At 43.1% G+C, this 17,156-nt stretch overlaps 1 protein-coding gene across 1 annotated transcript in view; it reads right to left on the bottom strand.

Moving 5' to 3' along the window:
* The window catches only part of fhdc1 (FH2 domain containing 1), a 108,635-nt gene extending 91,768 nt beyond the window's left edge, over positions 1-16,867 (bottom strand). The window contains 1 exon segment of the mRNA XM_055646922.1: positions 16,658-16,867. The gene's annotated coding sequence lies outside the window, so the exon portion shown is untranslated.
* Between the last annotated feature and the right edge of the window lie 289 nt (positions 16,868-17,156).

The following is a 17,156-nucleotide window of genomic DNA, read 5'->3' as shown; positions in this document are numbered from 1 at the left end:
CTGAAATTAACTGGCAACGATAAAATTGGGCGGATTAAAACTAAAAAAATGTCAATATGAACATAACAGAAAATTAGAGTAACAATTATATGATCTGTAAGGAGATTCTTGATAAGAAAAACAAAATGGGGGGATCATTCACACGGCAATCGGTCTTTATGTTCTAAAGAACCAAAGCTTCTGATGCTTTAATAAACAAAAATCAATGATAAAAGCTATAGTTAATTTGCAGTAAAGATTGAGTATGTGTTCAAATGTATCATTCAGGTGTACGGGGGAGAGAGTGACAATATGTCATTTAGACAGATGATCAGCCATGATCATATTGAAAGGTTGAGGAATTGAATGCCCTATCCCACATCCTATTTTCTCTGTTTTTCTCTATTATGTGCCTTTTAAGAGCTTTGATAATATTTTACTTTTAACAAAAATTCCAGTCTCCCTCTCAAACCTTGATTTAGGACAGTTTTTTTTTTGGACCAGAGACAACAAACCCTGCAAAGTGAGCAGGTGCAATCTCCACGGTTTTGGAAGATGCATCTGTTACTGAGGAGAGGGAAATAGAAGCAGACGTTTTAACACCCAACACAAGCAATCCATAGTGCACCCAAGCAGATTTAGAAACCATAGAAAATAGGTGCAGGAGGAGGCCATTCGGCCCTTTGAGCCAGCACCGCCATTCATTGTGATCATGGCTGATCGTCCCCAATCAATAACCCGTGCCTGCCTTCTCCCCGTATCCCTTGATTCCACCAGCCCATAGAGGTCTATCTAACATTTCTCCGCACAAATGGACTAGTCAACTCGTCTTTATGTAATTATACTTTCAGTTTGTGTGTTTTTGCAAGCTATAAAATGAATGTATTTTCTTTTAAGTACAAGTCTGAGGTGAATTTTCTTTGATGGAACCCAGACACTGCCTTGCGTGGATTCCTACATGGGGCCGTTTCTGTACAGTCACACCCTAACAAAATCATTTTCAAAATCCGATCCAGGTGAGCAGCTGTCCACAGACTTTTGATGACTTTGATGGCTATTGCTAAAGAACATTCATCCAGCAGTGCTCTGATCTTTGACAGGAATGCTGTTGAGATTCCCATAGCGCTTGGCTGCATCTGTCCTTCAATACACAAGCCCTTTGCCTCAGAAAGGATGAGCTCTGCTCTGGGTACATCTCTGAACATGAAGTTAAGTGTTGAGAGTTTGGATCAAGGTAGGAACTTTAGTTAAAGTGAAACAACAGCAGGGGGATGTCATTAAACCAGGACTATCGCAAGAACACTGGTGTTAGAGGATGATGGACGTCACATGGTGTAAAATTACTTGAAGGGGTTAGATAAGTAATTGAAAAGAATATAAATAACTTACGGAAATGAGACTGAAGTAGGCATTTGGCTAAGTTGGCATGAGCATGAGACTGCCGAGGCAAACGCCTGTCACTTTTCAGGATTTCACAAATGCTGCTTGGGATCATAGAAACATAGAAATTAGGTGCAGGAGTAGGCCATTCGGCCCTTCGAGCCTGCACCGCCATTCAATATGATCATGGCTGATCATCCAACTCAGTATCCTGCACCTGCCTTCTCTCCATACCCCCTGATCCCTTTAGCCACAAGGGCCACATCTAACTCCCTCTTAAATATAGCCAATGAACTGTGGCCTCAACTACCTTCTGTGGCAGAGAATTCCAGAGATTCACCACTCTCTGTGTGTGAAAAATGTTTTCCTCATCTCGGTCCTAAAAGATTTCCCCCTTATCCTTAAACTGTGACCCCTTGTTCTGGACTTCCCCAACATCGGGAACAATCTTCCTGCATCTAGCCTGTCCAACCCCTTAAGAATTTTGTAAGTTTCTATAAGATCCCCCCCTCAATCTTCAAAATTCTAGCGAGTACAAGCCGAGTCTATCCAGTCTTTCTTCATATGAAAGTCCTGACATCCCAGGAATCAGTCTGGTGAACCTTCTCTGTACTCCCTCTATGGCAAGAATGTCTTTCCTCAGTTGTGCGATGCCTGCTCAGAACACCGTGAGGCTAACATTGTCTTTCATAGGGATTAACTTCACTGGGGAAATAAGTGTAAAACTGTTTTTGGACCGTACATCTGATTCAGCACGCTGGAGCCAGTGGAAGATGGTTTGATATTTGTCACCCTTTACACTCTGCTGATTCAACAACTGTTAATTAAATTCATCATGGGTTATTGCCTAATTGAGACGGAGGGAGGGATTATTTTGCCCAAGAGATGACACTGGAAACCTGGTTCATAAAATGGAGTTCCACTGAAGCTGAGAATCTGTCCGATTGAAAGGCGTAATGAGGTAGAAACTGTAGAACGTACAAGATTTCAAACATCACACTCAGATCGATGGGATTGCTGGAGATAGGCAACACTGACTTGACTGTGGACTGAAATATTATTAGACCTTCATCTTCTTATTCTTCTGTCGTGTGTCTTTTAGACCTGTGGCTCCGTGGAGGTGAGCCAGGCCAACGTGTCATCGTCCAGTCAATCAGTCCTCGTTCACCATTCGGTGGCTGGTGTTTGGGGCAACTGGTGACTATGTGCTCCACTGTCTGTGTTGGGTTCCCACACTCGCAGGAGGCTCTCGCTGTCCACGAGGCCCCGCCTCTTCATCGCTGCTCCATGGCGTCCGATGCCTATCCTCAAGCGGTTGAGGGTTGTCCACTGCTTTCGGGGCAGGTCGTGGCCAGGGACGTCCATGGGGTCATCGATGTAATGGTGTAGCCTAGACGGTTCCGCTGACTTCCATTGGTCTCTCCATCTCGTCTTGACCCAGGCGGCCTTGGAAGCATCAGCCGGTGTTGTGCAGAGCAGCTCTTGGGCTTGCGTGGCAAAGGGGCGCCGTGACTTGAGGCGCACGGCACGTCGTGGTGTCTCTGTGACGATCTGATGGAGGAGGTGGGATTCATTGGTATTCAGTAAAAGCGGATGACACGTTGGCTTTCGAGAGACTGAGGGCCAGCGTGGCTGCTTCTCGTCTGATGTTGGTCGGGGCGATGCCAGCGAGGACGGGCAGTTGGTTCACTGGGGTGGCTCATCTAATCAATTACGGTAATCCACAGATGAGACCGAAATACATCCATAAGAGATACAAAGGCAAATTGTTCACATGGCAGATGCTGCTCTTCCAATTAAAGAGCCTGCCCAGCTGTTTAAAGCAAAGAGCAGTCAAACCTAGAACATTCGGTCCAGATCTATGCTCAAGTAACAAATCTTATGTTGGGAATGAAAGAGTCACTGCGGTGATCCTCATGGTGGATTGACTCTGACTACTGGGATATTATAGCCCCAACAGAAACATGGCTGGGAGCACAGCACACTGGCAGCTCAATATTCCAGAGTATAGATGCTATCGGCGTGATAGAGAAGTGAGTAAGGGAGGAGGCAGAGTTGTCTTTTTGATCAGGGAGGGTATAACTAGTGCTCAGCGGGGACGTTCTGGGTGATTGATCACCAACCCCCAATACACACTACCATAAGTCACAACCCTCCAATCAGAAAAACAACCTCCCACAATTACCACTTGACTCCTTCCTCCAAGCCAATTTGAGTCCAATAGACTTGCCCGATTTGGAATCCATGCGTTCTAACCTTCCAGACTAGCCTGCTGTGCGGGACTTCGCCAAAGGCCTTGATAAAGCCCATACAGACAAGGTCCACTGCTCTGTACTCATCAATCATCTTGGCGACCTCTTCAAAAAACTCACCAGATTTGTGAGACATGTTTTATTTTATCCGCCTTAATCTGCTTTAAACTCCCTCCCCCCCCCCCCCCCCCCCCCCCTCCCCCGCCCATACTTCCTCTTTGATAATGTGTAAATGATCGAAGACATCACAACTCCTATACCTGGATTCCCCAGCTTCTGTGGTCTTCCCCTCAGTAAAAGCGGATGAGAAATATTCCTATTCATTTAATAGCACCTCATATTCCGCTTGGGGAGTCTGCATCCTGGGGGCATGAACATTGAATTCTCCCAATTTTGTTAGCCCTTGCTGTCTCCTCCCATCCCTCAGCCCTCGGGCTCCTCCTCCTCCTTTTTGCTTCCTTCTCCCCGCCCACCCTCCATCAGTCTGAAGAAGGGTTTCGGTCCGAAACGTTGCCTTATTTCCTTCGCTCCATAGATGCTGCTGCACCCGCTGAGTTTCTCCAGCACTTTTGTGTACCTCCTATTGATTTAATATCACCCTGGCTATCTTGTGGTTCGACACATAGATGCCCACGCTGATCCTTGTGGGGACCTGTTTTCTTTTCCTTTCCACCCTTTTACTCTTGGTATAATTGTTTAATTGGCTTAACAATGGAACAATGTATCAACAATGGAACAATGACATTCTTACTTGCAGCAGCTTAAGAGGCCCATAAACCCAATACACCAATAATACATAATAACTTAAAAATGCAATAAATCAATAACTATAATATTTGTGCAAAACACCAGAGTCCATCAAGAAGCTGCACAATGTGTTGCTGAGACCACATTTGAGCTATTGTGTGCAGTTCTGCTCACAGCTGAAGGAGGGATGTTATTAAGTTGGAGAGGGTGCAAAAGAGAGTCAGTAGGATATTGCCTGCGTTTGCGGGAGACGTTCGATGGGCTGGGACTTCTCCCTTTGGAGTATAGGATGCTGAGGGGTGACCTTATTGAGGTGTATAAGATCACGAAGAGCATGGATAAAGTGAATCTTCCCCGTCTTTTTTCCAGGGTAGATGATTCTGAAGCTAAAGCCACGGTGGGAGAATTTTAATTGGGACCTCAGGCCAAACGCTTTCACTCAGAGGGTAGTCCATAATTGGAATTAAATATAAGAGGAAGTTATAGAAACAGATACAATTCTGACTTCAAAAAGACATTTGGACTAGTCTGTATGAATAGAATGGGTTTAGAGGGCCATGGGCCAAATGCAAGCAAATGGCACCAGCCCGATATGCCAACTTGGTCAAACAGCATGGACATTTTAGGTCCGGTGGCCCATTTCTGTACTGTACAGCTGTATGACCCATTGCTTCTTTTGTTAAAGCCAGTGGGTTTTCACGAAAAAAAACAGATCTTATGAAAATGTGGACAGAATTATGTTAAGGACAGAAGACAGCTTAAGTGATAATATCATCACAGTGAGGTAACCCACCAAAATTTCACACGGTTATTTCCCGGGATGGCGGGACTTTCATAGTTGAGAGAATGGAGCTTGTATACTCTGGAATTTAGAAGGATGAGAGGCAATCTTATTGAAACATATAAGATTATTAAGGGTTTGGACACCCTCGAGGCAGGAAACATGTTCCTGTTGGGAGAGTGTCGGGAGAGTCCGGAACCAGGGGCTACAGTTTAAGAATAAGGGGTAAGCCATTTAGAATGGAGACGAGGAAAAACATTCTCACACAGAGAGTTGTGAATCTGTGGCATTCTCTGCCTCAGAAGGCAGCGGAGGCCAATTCTCTGGAGGCTTTCAAAAGAGAGTTAGATAGAGCTCTTAAAGAGAGCGGAGTCAAAGGATATGGGGAGAAGGCAGGAACGGGGTACTATTTGTGGATGATCAGCCATGGTCACACTGAATGGTGGTGCTGGCTCGAAGGGCCGAATGGCCTACTCCTGCACCTATTGTCTATTGCCAGATACCCTTATGTGAAGAACACTTCTTGAACATGTTACTGAAAGATGTTCAAGGAATATAAACCAACCATGAGATCAGTGCTTCCTAGTTGGAAACAACTTGTAGAAAAATGAAATGGCAATAATGGTCTCCAAATTTAAGTTAGAACAATCAATAGGTATTATTGATTGAATCATACAATATTTATGATACAGAGAGAAGCTGTTTGTGTTTGAAAAGGAGCTCTCGAGCACATTACACCATGCTGCATGCAGCTCACAACTTTTCTGCGACTACATTCCCAAATAACTTCTTAAATATAAAATCACACAAAATGCTGGCGTAACTCAGCGGATCCCAGCATTTTGTGTGATTTTGTTATACTCCATCATTTTGTGCGCTTTTATTGTCTGCTGAGCTATTCCAGCACTTTGTGTGTGTGTTTTTTGTCAATCAGCATCTGCAGTTCCTTGTGTCTACTTCTTAAATATGATGAGGGATTCTAACGCCATCAAACTTTCAGGGTTCAATTCACTCCTTGCCAACAAATAGGTGTAAAAATATTTCCAATTCTTCCTGTTCACCCTGTTGTCAATTACTTTAAATCTATGCCCTGAGATTTTATTTATCTATCTATCTATCTATCTATCTATCTATCTATCTATCTATCTATTTGTCTATTTATTTATCTATCTATCTATCTATCTATCTATCTATCTATCTATCTATCTATCTATCTATTAGAATGGTTTTTATTTATTAGAAGTACAGTAAATTACAATAGTACCAGCCAGATATATCTTATTACATTTATCGTACCCCTTCATTTTTTAAGCTTTAAGGAAAGGTATATATAAAGAAAGTAGAGAAAGTGAGGGAAAGAAAGGTGTGTTCGTGTAAAAGAGTGATCAATGAGAAGAAAAAAAACAGGGACCCATTGGTTAGAGAAAAGAATTAAGAAATAGACCTTAGAAAAGAACAGAGGAAAAAGGAAAAAAAAACAAAAAAAACAAAGCTCTATTATAAAAACCGTGCAAAAGGGAAATACCAACTTCATTTTTTTTTTTTAATTCCTTCTATGGGAAAATAAGATAAATAAGAAGCCCCTCAAATACATTGCAACTGTCTTCTCTCGGCTTTCCCCGTTCTGAGGAAGCCAACGTTACCTAATCTATAGTTTCTCATAACAACATGTCTCCATTTCTGGCAACATCCTAATTGTACTCAGTACTCAAGAAGAGATCTACTATTGTAAAGGCATTTCTATATTATGGTTCAGCAAATAAAGGGAAGCATTGTGTGTGCCTTTCCAACAATTTGTTGACCTGTCCTGCTACCTTTCATGTGCGCCAAGCCTGCAGCAGAGAATGGTTTCTAATTGTCTTGGAATTCTTTGTCACTCGACCCTCTCATGTGTAACATTAAAAGAATTTGTGGACCGCTAACCACGCGCCATACCTACTGATATTTTCTAGATTTAAAGTCTAAATTATCAAAAGATAGTACAAAGTGTAAGAGACTGAGTATTGAGCACTGTGAAACCCTAGCCCCTGTGAAACCCGCCTGTCACAATACTGCTGACAGCCATTCCACTTTGCTTCCTGCCACTAAACTTTCCATTTGGAAATTCTCACGTGGACCCTGGGAGCTTTTACTTTCTTCGGTCAGTTTGCTATGTGGAATACAACCTCAAATACCTTGCAAAAAATATGTAAGAGATATTAAATGCGCTGAAATAAAAAAACAGTAATTGCAATAAAAACAGGTCAAGTGGCATCTGTGGAAAAAGAAATGGATATATATTACAGGTCCAGGAATTTTCATTAGACCTCAACATTGATTTTTTTAATTAAATGCACTGTCCCTATTGAGTCCCCTCTTAACAGCTAGGATATATTTCACCCAGACATAGTAATTTATTCACTTTCAAAGATGCTAATCTGCCTAATACTTCCCCATTATTTGCATTCACACTCATCTGCCACAGCTACCATACAGGCATTGTTTCCCTCTTCAGAAGACTGTACAGTATTCATGAAGAACCTTATGCAGTCACACAAAGATTGTTCCTCTGCTCCTCAACTGCCCCAACTTTTTCATTCATCGCCTCTTACTCTTTTTTATTATAAAATATATTTGCATTTGTTTCTTTGATTAGACAGTTATTTTTACTGTACGCTTTTTCCTTTCCAAATTTCAACATTAATTTTGCTTTAACTTTTTCTATACTGTTTTCTGCTGTATTAAGCTATTAGCATGTCACATGCTCCCCTGTTTTAGCTTATACATAGAACAGAAAGGTACAACAGAGGAACAAGCCCTTCAGCCCACAATATTTGCCGAACATGATGTCATGTTAAACTAATATCCTGTGCCTGCACGTGATTGTATCCCTCCATGCCATACATATCATGTGCAAATCTAAAAGCCTCTTAAACACCACTATTGTATCTGCCTGCACCACCATCCCAAGTAGCACATTCAAAAGCACCCACCACTCTGGGAAATCTTTTAAGACCGAGATGAGAAAAACATTTTTCATTCACAGAGAGTGGTGAATCTCTGGAACTCTCTACCACAGAAGGTAGTTGAGGCCAGTTCATTGGCTATATTGGTTAGATGTGGCCCTTGTGGCTAAAGGTATCAGGGGGTATGGAGAGAAGGCAGGTACAGGATACTGAGTTGGATGATCAGCCATGATCATATTGAATGGTGGTGCAGGCTCGAAGGGCCGAATGGCCTACTCCTGCACCTATTTTCTATGTTTCTGTGTAAAAAAAAACATTATCCCACACATCTCCTTTAAACTTTGCCTCATTTTAAACCTATACTCTCCAGTACTTGACCTTTCAGCTCTGCGAAAAACATTCTGACTGTCCACTCTAATTATTCATCTCGGAATTTTATCTTTCTATCAGGTTTCCGCTCAACCTCCAACGTTCCGGAGAAAACAATCCCAGTTTGTCCAACCACTCCTGAAAGATAATACCGTCTAATCCAGGCAGCAATCTGGTAAATCTCTGATGCACCCTTTGCAGATCCTCTAAACATTTCCTTTAATGGGGCAACCAGAACTGAACACAATACTCTTCAACGCTCTTTGCTATCTGGGAGAATCTGGACTTGGAATTCTCACCATTTTTCTAGGTGGAAACACATCTTTAATTGTTGAAGAAGGAACTGCAGATGCTGGAAAATCGACGGTAGACAAAAATGCTGGAGAAACTCAGCGGGTGCAGCAGCATCTATGGAGCAAAGGAAATAGGCAACGTTTCGGCCCGAAACGTTGCCTATTTCCTTCGCTCCATAGATGCTGCTGCACCCGTTGAGTTTCTCCAGCATTTTCGTCTACCTTTAATTGTTGAATTTCCTTTTTAAATGTTTCCCATGACACACAGATTGACCTCTCATCAAATAGCAAGAACCAGCCTCCATTAATTATATCCAGCCTGCCTAAACTATATCCGGAAATGCAAATGCACTTATGCACATTGCATTCTGCAAGATCAAAAACAACCCCTACCCTCACCACCAACATTGCTGCTACAGACATTGACCAAAACATTGCAAGTCCAGCAAAGGTCCTCATCTCTTGGTCTTCATTCACTTGGCCTTTGCAGGAATGTTCTGCAGTCGTTCTAGTAATATTTTTGATCCTGGCTTCCTGAAGGTAATATACCAACCTGAAACCATGTCTGGAGCTGCAGAGCACCTAACTATGGAATCTCTATGTTGTTTAAGAGGGAACTGCAGATGCTGGAGAATCGAAGGTACACAAAAAAGCTGGAGAACCTCAGCGGGTGCAGCAGCATTTATGGAGCGAAGGAAATAGGCAAGGTTTCGGGCCGAAACCCTTCTTCAGACTGATCGGGGGCGGGGGTGGGTGGGGACAGGAAATGTGGATTTTAGGGAGAAGGTAAAATCGGGCTGTCCCCACCCACCCCCGCCCCCCATCAGTCTAAAGAAGGGTTTCGGCCCGAAACGTTGCCTATTTCCTTCGCTCCATAGATGCTGCTGCACCCGCTGAGTTTCTCCAGCTTTTTTGTGTAACCTATGGAATCTCTATGTTGACTTGTGCCCTACCTCTCTCAACCGTAGAGCCATCCATGGTGATACCGTCTTGGCTAAGGTGTACGTCCCACAAGAACTCTCATTCCATGTTAACATTCAGAACTCAAACTGGATAGAGTGGATGTGGAGAGGATGTTTCCACTAGTGGGAGAGTCTAGGACTACAGGTCATCAAGAGAGAGAGCAAGAGAGTTTTATTGTCATGTCCCCCATAGGACAATTAAATTCTTGCTTTGTTTCAGCACAACAGAACATAGTAGGCATGAATACTGAACAGATCAGTGTGTCCATATACCATTGCATAAATATATACACACATGAATAAATAAACTGATAAAGTGCAAATTAACAGGTTATTGGCTATTAATGTTCAGAGTTTTGTCCGAGCCGAGTGGCTGTGGGGAAGAAGCTGATGGCTGTGGGGAAGTAGCTATTCCTGAACCTGGTCATTGCAGTCTTCAGGCTCCTGTACCTTCTACCTGAAGGTAGCGGGGAGATGAGTGTGTGGCCAGGATGGTGTGGGTCTTTGATGATGCTGCCAGCCTTTTTGAGGCAGCGACTGCGATAAATCCCCTCGATGGACGGGAGGTCAGAGCCGATGATGGACCGGGCAGTGTTTACTACTTTTTGTAGTCTTTTCCACTCCAGGGCACTCAAGTTTCCGAACCAAGCCACGATGCAACCGGTCAGCATGCTCTCTACTGTGCACCTGTAGAAGTTAGAGAGAGTCCTCCATGACATACCGACTCTCCGTAATCTTCTCGGGAAGTAGAGGCGCTGATGTGCTTTCTTTATGATTGCATCAGTGTTCTCGGACCAGGAAAGATCTTCGGAAATATGCACACCCAGGAATTTGAAGCTCTTGACCCTTTCCACCATCGACCCGTTGATATAAACGGGACTGTGGGTCACCATCCTCCCCCTTCCAAAGTCCACGATCAGTTCCTTGGTTTTGCTGGTGTTGAGAGCCAGGTTATTGTGCTGGCACATTATGGACAGTTGCTCGATCTCAATTCTATACTCTGACTCGTCCCCATCAGTGATACGTCCCACAACAGTGGTGTCATCGGCGAACTTGATGATGGAGTTCGCACTATGTCCGGCTACGCAGTCATGAGTATAGAGTGAGTACAGCAGGGGGCTGAGCACGCAGCCTTGAGGTGCTCCCATGCTGATTGTTATTGAGCCTGACACATTTCCACCAATACGGACAGACTGTGGTCTGTGAATGCGGAAGTCGAGGATCCAATTGCAGAGGGATGCGCAGAGACCCAGTTCTGCGAGTTTGGTAACCAGCTTGGAGGGGATGATTGTGTTAAATGCCGAGCTGTAATCAATGGATAACAGCCTGACGTATGAGTTTTTGTTGTCCAAGTGGTCCAGAGCGGAGTGGAGAGCCATTGAGATCGCATCCATCGTTGATCTGTTGTGGCGGTAAGCGAACTGCAGTGGGCCCTCTGCAGTTCATAGCCTCAAAACTAAAGGATGTTCTTTTAGGAAGGAAGATGAGGAGGAATTTCTTTAGTCAGAGGGTGGTGAATCTGTGGAATTATTTGCCACAGAAGGCTGTGGAGGCCAAGTCAGTGGATATATTTAAGACAGAGATAGATAGATTCTTGATTTGTACGGGTGTCAGAGGTTATGGGGAGATAGATCAGCCATGATTGAATGGCGGAGTAGACTTGATGGGCCAAATGGCCTAACTCTACGCCTATCACTTATGATAAGGTGATTTCAGATTCTCCCAGTTTCATTTGTCTGTTTGACAAGTACCCAAAACCCCTCTGCCAGAACTCTCAGCTGGCAGAGTGACCACCTCCCAAATTTGCTGTCCATGAAATACTTACAAATGCACCAGTGATATCAACTGCTGCCCAGAACTGTATCTCTTTCAGCTAACAACACTTCTGAATCTTATTTCAGATATGACGCCTCATAGATTATTAGAGGATAAATTACTCCAAGCTGTTCAACCCACATAAATGTTCAACAAAAACATCACATAGGCCACATCTAACGGGGGCTCCAGACCAATCCTTTCACCATCTATGTGAAGGGAGACCAAGGCAATGGAATGAAATTGAACTAAAATACTTTTATCAAAATTTAACTGCATGATTTGAGGTTTAAATATATGGCACAAACTTAACAGGATCTGTCAATCAAATATTCACACAAACAAAGCCGACAAGATGGAACTGAATAGCGTGGCCCCTCCCTCAAAATGCCAGGGGAACAGTGTCTATACTCTGTGGCTATTGTGATTGTGGGTGCGGATGAGTTTAAAGGATGAACAATGAATGGTCTATTCTGCGAACAATGGCAATTGTAATAGTATTGCTTGTTGCACCACAATTTCTCTCTCAAGAGTCAACGTTACCCGCAGTTATTCTTCAGCACTGGCTGAAGTTTCACCCATAGTGGTTTGATCGCTTCAATTTTATTTTTAACTCATTATATGCCGCGATGGAAACTGTGAGCACATAATGCTTCATTGTGTGCATTGTATTGGGCCAGGGTGGGCAAGCAGTGTTGTCAAAGTGAAAAGCAACTTTCTGCTTCTTGTTATTCCTCATTAAAAATCTTGTCAGCCCACCTCGCTGTACCCCATGGGCCTGCATTGCCAGCACCCATTGTCCACTAACACGTTTTAAACATTTGCCTTTGTGGATTGGAGCGATTCTTTACAACTCTCAGAATAGTCATTCTCTGGAGTAAACGTTAGAGCAAGTGAGGGTATCATTTCTGAAACCCAGAATGCTGTAAAATGGGATTAGTAATCTAACCACTTTTTAAAATGTAAAACTCACTGAGATATTCCAAGGTAGCCTATCTTTCTTGTTTGGCATAAAAAGATGATGTTGCACAAAGATATTTTCCATCAAAGATTAACCAATAACCATACTGTTATGGATTAAATAATAAAAGGTTGAGCAACTACTCAGCCACTTGATTCTTAGAAAATAAATTGCTAAAACGTAATCAAAGCCATTAATACCACGATGTTAATCGAAACAAGTAACTTATTATCGATCGTACTAAACCCTGCCTTATTTATTTTACATGAAAGCTGCACAACCAACAATTTATTTTACTTTTGGAAAATTTAATGTGATAACATTTGCAAACTAACAGCTTGCTCTTTAACACTGACACAAAAATGTACAAGATATTGAAGATGCATTTCAATCTAACTGGCCAGTGTTATAGTTGACCGCCACCAATATTCCTCTGTTGATTTTCCTACCAAATGTTTTTCAGCTGCCTTGAAATTACTGTTATCTTCAGTCTCCACTACCTCACTGAACTGTTCATTCTAAATATTGACCTCCCTTTGCATGAAATAGTGTGATTTATCCACTCATTGTCATTGGCATTCTACAGTCCACAGTAAATAAGAATGCTCTGGTCAACACTCACAAGTAACTAACTATAAAATCTTAATAGAATCTCCAGTCCTTTCCAGTGTAAACAAATTGTGGTCATAGCCTTTCCTGGTGACTGGGTAGCTAAAAGCTTTGTGGGTGGCCCATTCTGCACCTTTTGTAATGGTGGGATATCCTTCCTGTAATAGTGGCTTTGCACACAGCTCTTCCAGCAGAGACATATCATTGTCTACACAGATTCAATACCATTTCGGTAATTTGCCATATACAACTGGAGAACTACTGACATTGTTTACCACTGTCACACATAATGCGATTTATAAAAACATCCAATGTTACACATCAATCATTTGCATCTGTTGTCGCCTGCAAGTAATGCCATTAATTAATGCTTACATGCTTTATTTCTGTTCTCATTAACACCAAAAGCTATTTGCCATCTCCTGACCCAATTTTCTAATCTATTTGGGACTGTACTATTTACAGCACAGACACAAAATAAATAAGTTCCTAACACTGCTACTTCCCACAGTCCCTCTACTGCCATTTTCTGCCACCCCACTGCAGCTCTGTTGCACTCAACTGATTCTATCTCTTTCCACCATACCATCCAAAATCTCCCATCTCCAGTTGTACTTTGCTGAGATCGGGATAAACATAACCTTTTCTTGGCTCTCTGCACCCTAAATATGTCAAGCATAATTTTACCCTTATAAAAGGCATGATCTTCAAGAACATGTTTCTCTAAGAGTTTGTTCATAATTTGTCACAGTTATCCACAATATTTTGCTCAGAGATATCAGACTCATCCACAAGCCATTTAAAAGGAGTTCTTTTGATTTGAAAGAGGCAGAACTAATCTAAAACCCTGCTGGTTGGCTCAATCCAGCTGAAATATGGATGGTTCAGCGTGAGGGCACCTAATTTGCACAAATCAAACAGTGTAACTATGAACGCATCTTCAGTAAAATCAACATATTTCCCTGCATTACAAAAGTACTTTATTGGCTAAAAAGCCTTCTGTGATGCTCTTTGTGTCCCGAGGTTGTTTACAGTGCTATATAAATGCCAGTTCTTTACTTCCTTTGTTCTTATGCAAGCTTCTAGTTATTCTAGTTATCGTATATAGGAACCACTTGTGTTTGTGGTTTGCATATATTGTATTTGTAATGCGCTTTTCCACAACCTGTCTCTCTAATGATCCCAGTCACAGTCCACTTCCATTAACAATATCATCTTTTACTTAAAAATGAAAAGCTGTTTCAATAGAGGTGTGTAGCAACAGACCTAAAAGAGTGTAAATTATGTCGATACGACCAAATGCATAGATGTCATTTATTTATTCTCTCAAAGTTTTCCAATATCAAGAACCTTTGCTGCCAAATTCATAAGATCAATAATTTCAGAAAAGAATTGTAACTGTTGTGGAGCTTGTTCCAGGTCAGATTGAAATATCATTTCACCCCCCAAAACCTCTAGAAGTGGGTGGTATAATGCATAACAAAAACAACTCATTAGGTTTTCCCCAAGTGGATAATCCATTAAAACGTTACTGTCATTTTTAAACGGCACTTGCGTACCAAACCAAAATTAAAAACATAAATAATCAACTTTTAAAAAGTGCGGAGCCCCGTAGCTTCAGATAGCATACAGGAGAGAGACTCGCCCCATGGAGACACTATGTATCTAGGGCAGGTTTGGGTTCTGCTAAATTTAGCGATTTTCAGGACTGCAGCACGAATGTATTCTTAAAATAAATTTAAACACAAACCTATCGGCTCAACCGCAATGCGGAGCATAAACTTGCTATTCCTTTTACCCCCCCATCATTTCTAACAGCGTGTTTAGGAAGCAAGTAAAAGGAAAATAACATTTAACAATGAGCGAGGGTTTATATTTTACATCTGACCTGCCTGATTCCCTGGGTCTGCACTTGCTACAGAGATCAAAGAGCGAGCAGTGAGCGGGGAAGCTGGAGGGCGGCAGCGCTACACTCATTCGCTCATTGCAACTTGGTGTGTTGGATGTCTGTTTGGAGGCACGGCTGTTGCCTGTTTCTTTGAGAGGTCAACGCATCTTGAATGTGAAATCTGATCTCCACACACACACACACACACACAAACCCTCAGCAAAGCGACGCTGGGCTTCCTAGCAGCCGTATCCATGCTCAGTCTGGCTCCACTCCCTCCCTTGCATCTGATCGGCCCTTGTTTGACAGCCTAATTACCCCGGGTGATCTCCGTCCTAAACAGCAGCCTTTTGTCCCCAATGAAAGGTGGGTGGGGGAAAAAAAAAAAAATAAAGTGACACAAACCACCAATCGTGTCCCCTTCCCCCGGTGCAGAGCCTTCAACGCCCTACCTGCCACTCGCCACATTATTCTCAGCCAAAATCATCTCCCCGGGCTGCCTTTCTTTAAAGAGAAAAGACGAGAGAGGCAGCAGCGGGATCAATAAATAACCAGCGGAGCTGCTGTGAATGCGATGAGCGAGGCCCCACTGCTGCACCCAGCTGGCAACCCACGTTATTTATTATTGGTACCTACAGTACAACCTTGATGCTCGATCCCAAATAACTCCAAAAAAACAAAAACAAAAATCATGCTTCAAAATCAGTCTGCTTCAAAATCAGTCTGCTTCAGACGGTCGCCGGTTTCACGTCTGCCTTCATCTCTCGCTCTCTTTCTCTGTGTGCAGATCCTGTAGCCATTAGGGTTACACTGGCTTTGAGGTGAGCAGAGAGGGAGGCCGGTGTGAGATCGGCCGGCAACCCAGCTGTTCCTGGAGACCAGCAACCGGCAGCTCCAGAGCCCACACTCGGTGCAGAGAAACCCACATAGTCCCCTCCGCACGCACACGCACACACACACACACACACACATACACACACACACACACACACACACACACACACACACACACACACACACACACACACACACACACACACACACACACATACACACATACACACACACATACACACACACACACACACACACACACACACACCCGTCCCTTCCAGATCTCAAAGACTATCCTTGCAAATAAACCACACAGTAGAGGTGGGGGAAAAAACAAAATTGCAAACTTCAGATTCAGATTCAGATTCAGATTCAATTTTAATTGTCATTGTCAGTGTACAGTACAGAGACAACGAAATGCATTGCAATTGCAAAATTGCAAACTTAAACATATGCATGTGTTTAAGAGGGAACTGCAGATCGAAGGTACACACAAAAAAAAGCTGGAGAAACTCAGCGGGTGCAGCAGCATCTATGGAGCGAAGGAAATAGGCAACGTTTCGGGACGAAACGTTGCCTATTTCCTTCGCTCCATAGATGCTGCTGCACCCCGCTGAGTTTCTCCAGCTTTTTTTTGTTTTTGGTGTACCTTAAACATATGCATGCCCGAGCTAGAGAGAACACACACACACACACACACACAGTGGTGAGATTATCTGAAACTGATTCAATCACCATTGAAACAACCGGTTGCACTGGCAGGTTTCCCCACACAAAGTCCATCGGCACACAGTGCAAATGGTGCAGCACCACAGATCGCCGGCTCTCACACACACACTTACCTGCTTTTGCTTTCAGCCAGCGCCGGCCAAGTTTCTGTATAATATATCCTCTCTGTCTCTGTATCTCTCTCTCCCCCACTCACTCCCTGCAGCCGCTGATGCCCTGGGAAGCTCGCGCTCCGGGCCCGGGCGCATGCGCGGCGGCTGCAGGCAGGCAGGCTAGCAGGCTCCAGGTGATCACTGCTCTCATCTGCTGCTGAGAAAACCCTAGCAGCAGCATCCACCACACACACACACACACATCAATCAATCCTCTGAGGCCCCATTCTCCACCTCTGTAAAGTTATTGCTCCTTTAAAAAAAAAGGAAAGGTATGCAAATTACTTACAAAACATTATTGCATCATAAGAAGATGTCAGAATATTTTGACTATCAGAATATTTTTGACTATCAGTTAAAATGTATGCAGTCCTCATAAAAGACTTTCATAATCAATGTGGCGCATGTTTTGGTGTGACCATTGTTTATGATATTGTCCTTGATGCATGTATACACAGGG

Source organism: Leucoraja erinacea, chromosome 1, assembly GCF_028641065.1.
Source record: "Leucoraja erinacea ecotype New England chromosome 1, Leri_hhj_1, whole genome shotgun sequence".
NCBI classification, from domain to species: Eukaryota; Metazoa; Chordata; class Chondrichthyes; order Rajiformes; family Rajidae; genus Leucoraja; species Leucoraja erinaceus.
Note: the sequence above shows the minus strand (reverse complement) of the source record. Positions and strands in the feature narration are given on the sequence as shown.